The sequence below is a fragment of the Otolemur garnettii genome, unplaced genomic scaffold, assembly GCF_000181295.1.
Source record: "Otolemur garnettii isolate 467f Iridium unplaced genomic scaffold, OtoGar3 scaffold00038, whole genome shotgun sequence".
NCBI classification, from domain to species: domain Eukaryota; kingdom Metazoa; phylum Chordata; class Mammalia; order Primates; family Galagidae; genus Otolemur; species Otolemur garnettii.
Window position 1 is genome coordinate 11,415,245 of NW_003852433.1, and position 7,695 is coordinate 11,422,939.

General features: G+C 42.7%; 1 pseudogene; it reads right to left on the bottom strand.

Moving 5' to 3' along the window:
- The window catches only part of LOC100945677, a 13,552-nt pseudogene that overhangs the window by 1,367 nt on the left and 4,490 nt on the right, over nucleotides 1-7,695 (bottom strand).

Sequence of the window (7,695 nt, forward strand, 5' to 3'; positions counted from 1 at the left end):
AAAAGAAGCTGGATCTGGAACTCCCGTTCTGTGAGGTCCAGGAAGCAATCCAGTGTGGCCCCAGGCATGGGGTAGAGTTGGAGGAAGCTGCAGATGGTTGGGAACTGGGCCCATGGCTGCACTTCATCAGCAAACTCCTTCAGCTGCTGCAGGAAGGCTCTCTGTGGTACTTCAGATGCACATTGTCATAGCTGGGTATGACAGGCAACAGGAACTTGAAGCAGGAGTAGCTGGAAAGTTCCTTATAGACCTGCAGGCCACCTTTCAGCATGTGTAGCATCTTTTCCCAGACTTCTCCCACAGCTGGCGGTGAATGCTCTCATCGTATGCATGGGGTACATAGTGAGGACAGTGGCCAGCAGCACATGCACCTGCTCATTCTGCTTGTTGATCATCCATACTTATATGTGGTCCTCTGGAATGTACTCTTGGTCCTCTGAAGGTAGAAGAGGATGGTGGCCAAGACCCGGATGGCATCCTGATAGCAACACATCATCAAATATGCAAAACCAACATAATAGTATGTGGTGGCCGGGCACTCTGGCCCACGGGAATACGTGCTCTTCTTCAGTTCAATGTTCTCCAGCACCTTAATGGCCTGCTAGTCATCTCTCAATAAGGAGTGCAGGCGCAGAAGCCTCAGCAGGCTGTAGTGACCAAGCATCTTGTAGGGGGAGTGCTGTCGTACTCCCCAGACACACTCTCAGTGTCACCTCCACTTGTGTGTATACCAACAGCTTCCAGTTGGTATTGGATTTGTCTCCTAAAAAATGAAGGACACTGGGGATGCTGTGAATATTCTAGATTTGGGGATTGGTATAAAGGAAGTCAATCTCCTCTTCTGACTTCTTGGCAGTCTTAACAGCAATTCTGACTAAATCATGGGAAGGGTGGATGAACTTATCAATGATATCCCAGAGCCACTGGTTGGGTAGTTCAAGGGAAGCAAGACCATCAGCATTAAGAATGTAGTTGAAGGCTTGGCATCTGTAGCACAGTGGTTATGGAGCCAGCCACATACACCAAGGCTGGCAGGTTCAAACCTGGCCCAGGCCAGCTAAAACAATGACAATTGCAACAAAAAAATAGCCAAGTGTTGTGGCAGGCACCTGTAGTCTCAGCTACTCAGTAGGCTGAGGCAAGAGAATTGCTTAACCCCAGGAGTTTGAGGTTGCTGTGAGCTGTCATGCCACGCACTCTACCCAGGGCGACATAGTGAGACTCTGTCTCAAAAAAAAAAAAAAAGGCAGTGCCTGTGGTTCAGTGAGTAGGGCGCTGGCCCCATATACCAAGGGTGATGGGTTCAAGCCTGGCCCTGGCCAAACTGCAACAAAAATATAGCCGGGTGCCTGTAGTCCCAGTTACCAGTGAGGCTGAGGCAAGAGAATCACCTAAGCTGAAGAGTTGAAGGTTGCCATGAGCTGTGACACCACGGCACTCTACCGAGGGTGACAAAGTGAGACTCTGTCTGTAAAAAAAAAAAAAAAAAGAGAGAGAGAAAGAAAGAAAGAAAGAATGTAGTTGAAGAGATTGCAGTAGTTGTAGCAGGATTCAAACCTCTGCTCCAAGGAGAGCCCCACACAGACACTGGCATGTATGTGCTTGCAGTATAATTCTTTGTCTAAAATCAGGAAGATAGCATCACTGCCAACCAGTGGAGCAATGGCTTCAGCCTCAGGCCAAGGTGTGCTCTTGAAGAATCTTCAGTGAGGCTTGGCACCTGTGGCTCAAGTGGCTAAGGCGCCAGCCACATACATCTAAGGTGGTAGGTTCGAATCCAGCCCGGGCCTGCCAAACAACAATGATGGTTGCAACCAAAAAATAGCTGGGCGTTGTGGTGGGTGCCTGTTGTACCAGCTACTTGGGAGGCTGAGGCAGGAGACTCGCTTGAACCCAGGAGTTGGAGGTTGATGCAAGCTGTGATGCCACAGCACTCTACCCAGGGGGACAGAGGCTCTGTCTCAAAAAAAAGAAAAAGAATCTTCAGGGAGCTCAGTCCAGCTGTTCTCATAGATGTCTTGGATCTCATATATCTTCTGGTTAATGACATCACTAGAGACACAACTGGCCTGTAGTTGGTATGCTTTCTGGTGAATCTAATCCGAGACAGGTTTGTAGAAATACTGAAAGAAGGCTCGGCGCCCATAGCTCAGTGAGTAGGGCACCAACCACATACACCAAATCTGGCGGGTTCCAGCCCCACCTGGGCCTGCTAAATGACAGTGACAACTGCAACAAAAAATAGCCAGGCATTGTGGCAGGTGCCTATAGTCCCAGCTACTAAGGAGGCTGACACAAGAGAATCGCTTAAGCCCAAGAGTTTGAGGTTGCTATGAGCCATGACGCCACAGCGCTCTACCGAGGACAGTACAGTGAGACTCCATCTTGAAAAAAAGAAAAATTAGCGAGTTTTAAATTGCTCACCATTCTGAGTAGCATGGTGGAATCCTGAGCCATGCTGCTCCATCCTAAACAGGACATGACTCATCTCTTGGTCCAGCCTATCCACAGTGTGTATGCCACCTCTCTGTTACTCATTTAGTAGCTGTCTCAGTTATCAGTGTGACCGTTCAGGTGTCACAGTGTTTTTGTACAAGTGATCCTTATTTTACTTAATAATGGCCCCAAAGCACAAGAGTAATGATGCTGGTACATCGTTATAATTTTTCTTGTTGTTGTTGTTAACATCTGACTATGCCTAATTTATAAATTAAATTTATTTTATTTTATTTTTTTATAAATTAAATTTTATTATAGGCATATATAGGAAAAAGGGTATATAGGATAGATAGTATCTATACTATCTATATAGATATACTATATACTATATAGTGGATAGATAGATAGTATGTTTATAAATTATATTTATTTTATTTTTTTATAAATTAAATTTTATTATAGGCATATATAGGAAAAAAGGGTAGATACGATAGATAGTATATAGTATATATACTATATACTATATAGTGGATAGATAGATAGATAGTATGTATATATATTATCTATATACTATACATAGAGTTTGGTACTATCCATGGTTTCTGGCACCCACTGGGGGTCTTGGAATATAGTCTCACAGTTAAGGAATACTTTATCTGCACAAAAATTTCAATTAAATTTTGACAGTCCACAGTTTGTTGGTCTCTGTTCTAAGACAGCCATAGTGAGGCAGAGACCTTCTGTTCCTCCCTTTCATTTTAATAACAGAGCTCCTGTATGTAGAAGGTGGGCACCTTGATGCCTAGCCAAAAGACTACATTTCCTAGCATTCCATGTAGCTAGGTGTGGTCACGTGACTAAGTTCTACTTTTGTAAGCAAAAGTTCTACTTGGTTAAATGTCTAAACACAATAACTAAGAAAATGTCATGAAGGCTATGTTAACCAGTTTGGTGAAAATATTTCAAATTGTATATAAAACCAGCACATTGTACCCCATGATTACATTAATGTACACAGCTATGATTAAAAAAAAAAAAAAAAGTGGGCAGCACCTGTCACTCAAAGGAGTAGGGTGCCAGCCCCATATGCTGAAGGTGTCGGGTTCAAACCCAGCCCCGGCCAAAAACTGAAGAAAAAAAAAAAATCCTACTTGGTGATTTTGGGAATGCGCAAGTATAACAGGAATCCAAGCTAGTGGAAGTGCAAGATGGAAGGAGCCTTTGACCCTGATGTCCCTGTAGCTGCAACATGAGACCCCTACGACCTTACTCAATCTTTTTATACGTAGGAGGGAGGTAAATTTCTGTCTTGTTTAAGCCACTGTGATTTGGGTATTTTTCAATATTCATAGCCTAACTAATTCTGACTTATACATGTGATATGTTAGCCTCCTGGGCTGTTATAACAGGTTACCAAACACTAAGTGGCCTAAAACAACAGAAATTTAGTCTCGGCACCTACAGCTCAATGGCTAGGGCACTAGCCCATACACTGGGACTGATGGGTTGGAACCCAGCCAGGGCCTGCCAAACAACAATGACAACTGCAACAACCACAACAAAAAAATAGCCAGGCATTGTGGCAGGCACCTAGTCCCAGCTACTTAGGAGGCGGCAGTAAGAGAATTGCTTAAGCCCAAGAGTTTTTGGTTGCTGTGAGCTGTGACCCCATGGCACCCTACTAAGGGTGACATAATGAGACTCTATCTCAAAACAAACAGACAAACAAAAAGACAACAGGAATTTATTCTCTCATAGTTCTGGAGACCAGAAATCTGAAATCAAGGTGCCAACGGGGACATGCTCCTTCCAAAGGCTCTAGAGGAGAATCCTTTGCTTCTCCCAGTTCTAGTGTTGCTGACAATCCCTGGATTCCTTGACATGAACAGCATGACCCCAATCTCTGTCTCCATCTTTACATGGCTGTCTTCCCTCTGTATATCTGTGTCCAAGTTTCCCTCTTATTATAAGAACATTAGTCATTGGATTAGGACCTACCCTAATCCAGTATGACCTCATCTTAACTCGAATACATCTGCAAAGACCCTATTTCCACATAATGTCACATTCATAGGTTCCAGGTGGAGGTGAACATTTGTGGAGAGAGGGGGAGGGGATACTATTCAACCCAGTACATATGGCAATGACATCACCTTTTGCTAGCCATTGGTCTGAAGCAGTATTGTTCAACCATTTTTTATCTCACAGTACACTTGAACCTATGGTTAAACTTCTGTGGCATCCTTAAATTATGTAGATAAAAAAAGAGTAAAAAAGTATATATTTACTGTGCTTTGAAATTCTTTTGAAAATAATTTAATTAATGGTTTTTATTTATTTATTTATTTATTTATGTATTTGGCAGTTTCCTGGCCGGGGCCAAGTTTGAACCCGCCACCTCCGGTATATGGGGCCTGCACCCTATTCCTTTGAGCCACAGGCACTGCCCAATTAATGATCTTTAAAAAAATTTGCGGCACACCTCTCACAGCACACTGATTAAAATCACTGGTCTGGAGGTTTCTAAGAAAGATTTTCCCCCTGAGCAAGAGACTGACTCCAGGATATATTTTCTTTTTCCTTCTCATTCTTTCTGCATTAGACGCTATCATGGAAGATGTGATATCTGGAGCTCTGGCAGCCACTTTGCTGCCACAGGAGGCAATATGCCTGAAGACTAAAACCAACATGCTAAGGACATGGAAGCATAAGCATAGCCTGATCCTTGATGAAATATTTGTTCCACAAAACCAACCCTAAGCCTGCCTTTCTCTAGAACAGGAGTCAGCACACTTTTCTCTGTAGCGGGCCAGACAGTAAATATGTTAGGATTTGTAGGTCATACAGTCACTGTTCCAACCATTTAGCGCTTCTTTTGTAGCAGAAAAGCATCCAAAAATAATTTATAAATGAGGCTCAGCGCCTGTGGCTCAAGTGGCTAAGGCACCAGCCACATATACCTAAGGTGGCAGGTTTCAATCCAGCCTGGGCCTGCCAAACAATGATGGCTGCAAAAATAGCCAGGCATTGTGGCGGGCGCCTGTGGTCCCAGCTACTTGGGAGGCTGAGGCAGGAGACTCGCTTGAGCCCAGGAGTTGGAGGTTGCTGTGAGCTGTGATGCCACAGCACTCTACCCAGGGGGACAGCTTGAGGCTCGGTCTCAAAATAATAATAATAATAATTTATAAATGAATAAGCATGACTATGTTCAAATAAAACTATCATAAAAGCAGGTAGTGGACCAGACTGGCCCATAGGCTATAGTTTGCCAATCCTTGGTCTGGACTTGTCAAGTAAACAGTAAAAGTCCTTATGGTTTAGGACAACCAATTGAATTTTCCATTACTTGCACCAAATGTATACTAACCAATAAACATAGGGCAGAGTTTCTCACACAGCATTGTTGACATTTGGGCCCAGATAATTCCTTGTTGTCTGTGAATTGTAAGCTATTTAGCAGTATTCCTGGCTTCTATCTACCAGATACTAATATCATCCTTCAATTTTGACAACCCAGAATGTCTCTAGACATTGCCAAATGTCTCCTGGGGAATAAAGTTGTCCCCAGCTGAGGACGACTGGTCTTGAGTAAATCGCTAGAAATGGAGTCATCAGGTCACAGGGCACGAGCATTTTCAGTTTTTCCATGGCTGCCAAACTGTTCTTCGGGATTTGTCCTCATTTACACTCTCGTCAGTACATTTTCAAGTCTAGCGATTCACTCTTTTAAACTAAGCTCAGCTGCCTGCAATAACATGATTATTGCTTGAGCTAAGGACAATATGACTGAATTTTCACAGCAGGGGTGCAGGTTTAATCAACCCTCTTTCTTGTGACTCTGGTAATCAAGGAATTAAGTTTTATTTAAGTGAGGTTTACCCTTTACACTGAAAGTATTGATGAAACTATAATTAGGAGCTGGTTAATATTTTCTCCCCTGCTGTGGACATTCATCTGCTCTTCCCTCTTTACTCACAACAAGATCCTTAAGGGAGAGGTATTAGATACATCATTAGGAGCTCCCTGGAGAAGGGGTTACTCCATCTTTCCAGGTATGGGAGGGTTAAATAGGATAAATGTGAGAGATGAGAGCTGTCTGCATCTGAGTCTATTGGACAAAGGGGACTTTTCTGGGAATTACTATGATGTAATTGAATATTGCACTCACTGAAATCTGAATCCTCTTATTTTCCCAGTAGGTTTGGGTCAGGGTCCCTATTCTGGTTCTTAAGTGGATGCTTAATAATCCCAAGATATCAACAAAGACCATAACTAATATTTATTGAGTGCCAAGTACTTTGCTAAACACTTGACACGTGTTCTCTCTTTTAATCCTCATAACAACTCAATTCAGTAGACACTAGGATTATTACTCCCATTTTACAGAAAGGAAAGAGAAGGCTCAAAGATATGGAAAGTATATCTGCTTATGATACCCAGCTATTGCATAGTGAGACTCAAACCCCACATACAGGGTTCAAACCCAGGTTTCTCTGGCTCAGAGTGTCCAACCATTCTGCTGTTTAACTCAGACTTTGCATCAAGAACTCTAGTGCACTGAGCAGACTCCTGGCACCGAATCTGGCCTTGGCATTAGTACATGGCTTTAGGAAACACAGCTGTTTGGAGGAGGCAACAGCTGTTTATCCATTTACCACTTCACCAAGCCACACAAATTAAAACACCATAAGGTAAGGCTCACTCGGTCTCAAACACCAGGATAGGTAATTATTGTTTTAATTAAAGAAAAGAAATGCCTAGCTCTTTCATGCTCAAAACACTTGGGTATTGATTTTTGTAGGAGGTAAGGAAATGATTTGGGGCAATAATTTATATTTACATATAAATTATACATTATTGAACTATTATTGATATATATAATTGATTATAACAATTCATGTGTATGTTTGAAAGAAAGACAAATAAGGATGCTTACTTTTTATTACTTCATTCATTCACTTGTTCATTGAGCTTTTATTTGCAAAAAGTTAGATTGCCTTCTGTGTGCCCAGTAATAAGCTGCCAGACCATAGGGAACTTTCAAAGACTAGGAAACCTGCCTTATTTCTTCACTTTATGAGAGAAAGCTTGCACTTCCTTGTAACTTGTAGGAAAGTTTTCTCTGAATGATCAAATGGATTTCCAAGAACTGCTTTCCAGGCTCGGCGCCTGTGCTTCAAGCGGCTAAGGCGCCAGCCACATACACCTAAGGTGGCGGGTTCGAATCCAGCCCGGCCCGCCAAACAACAATAATGG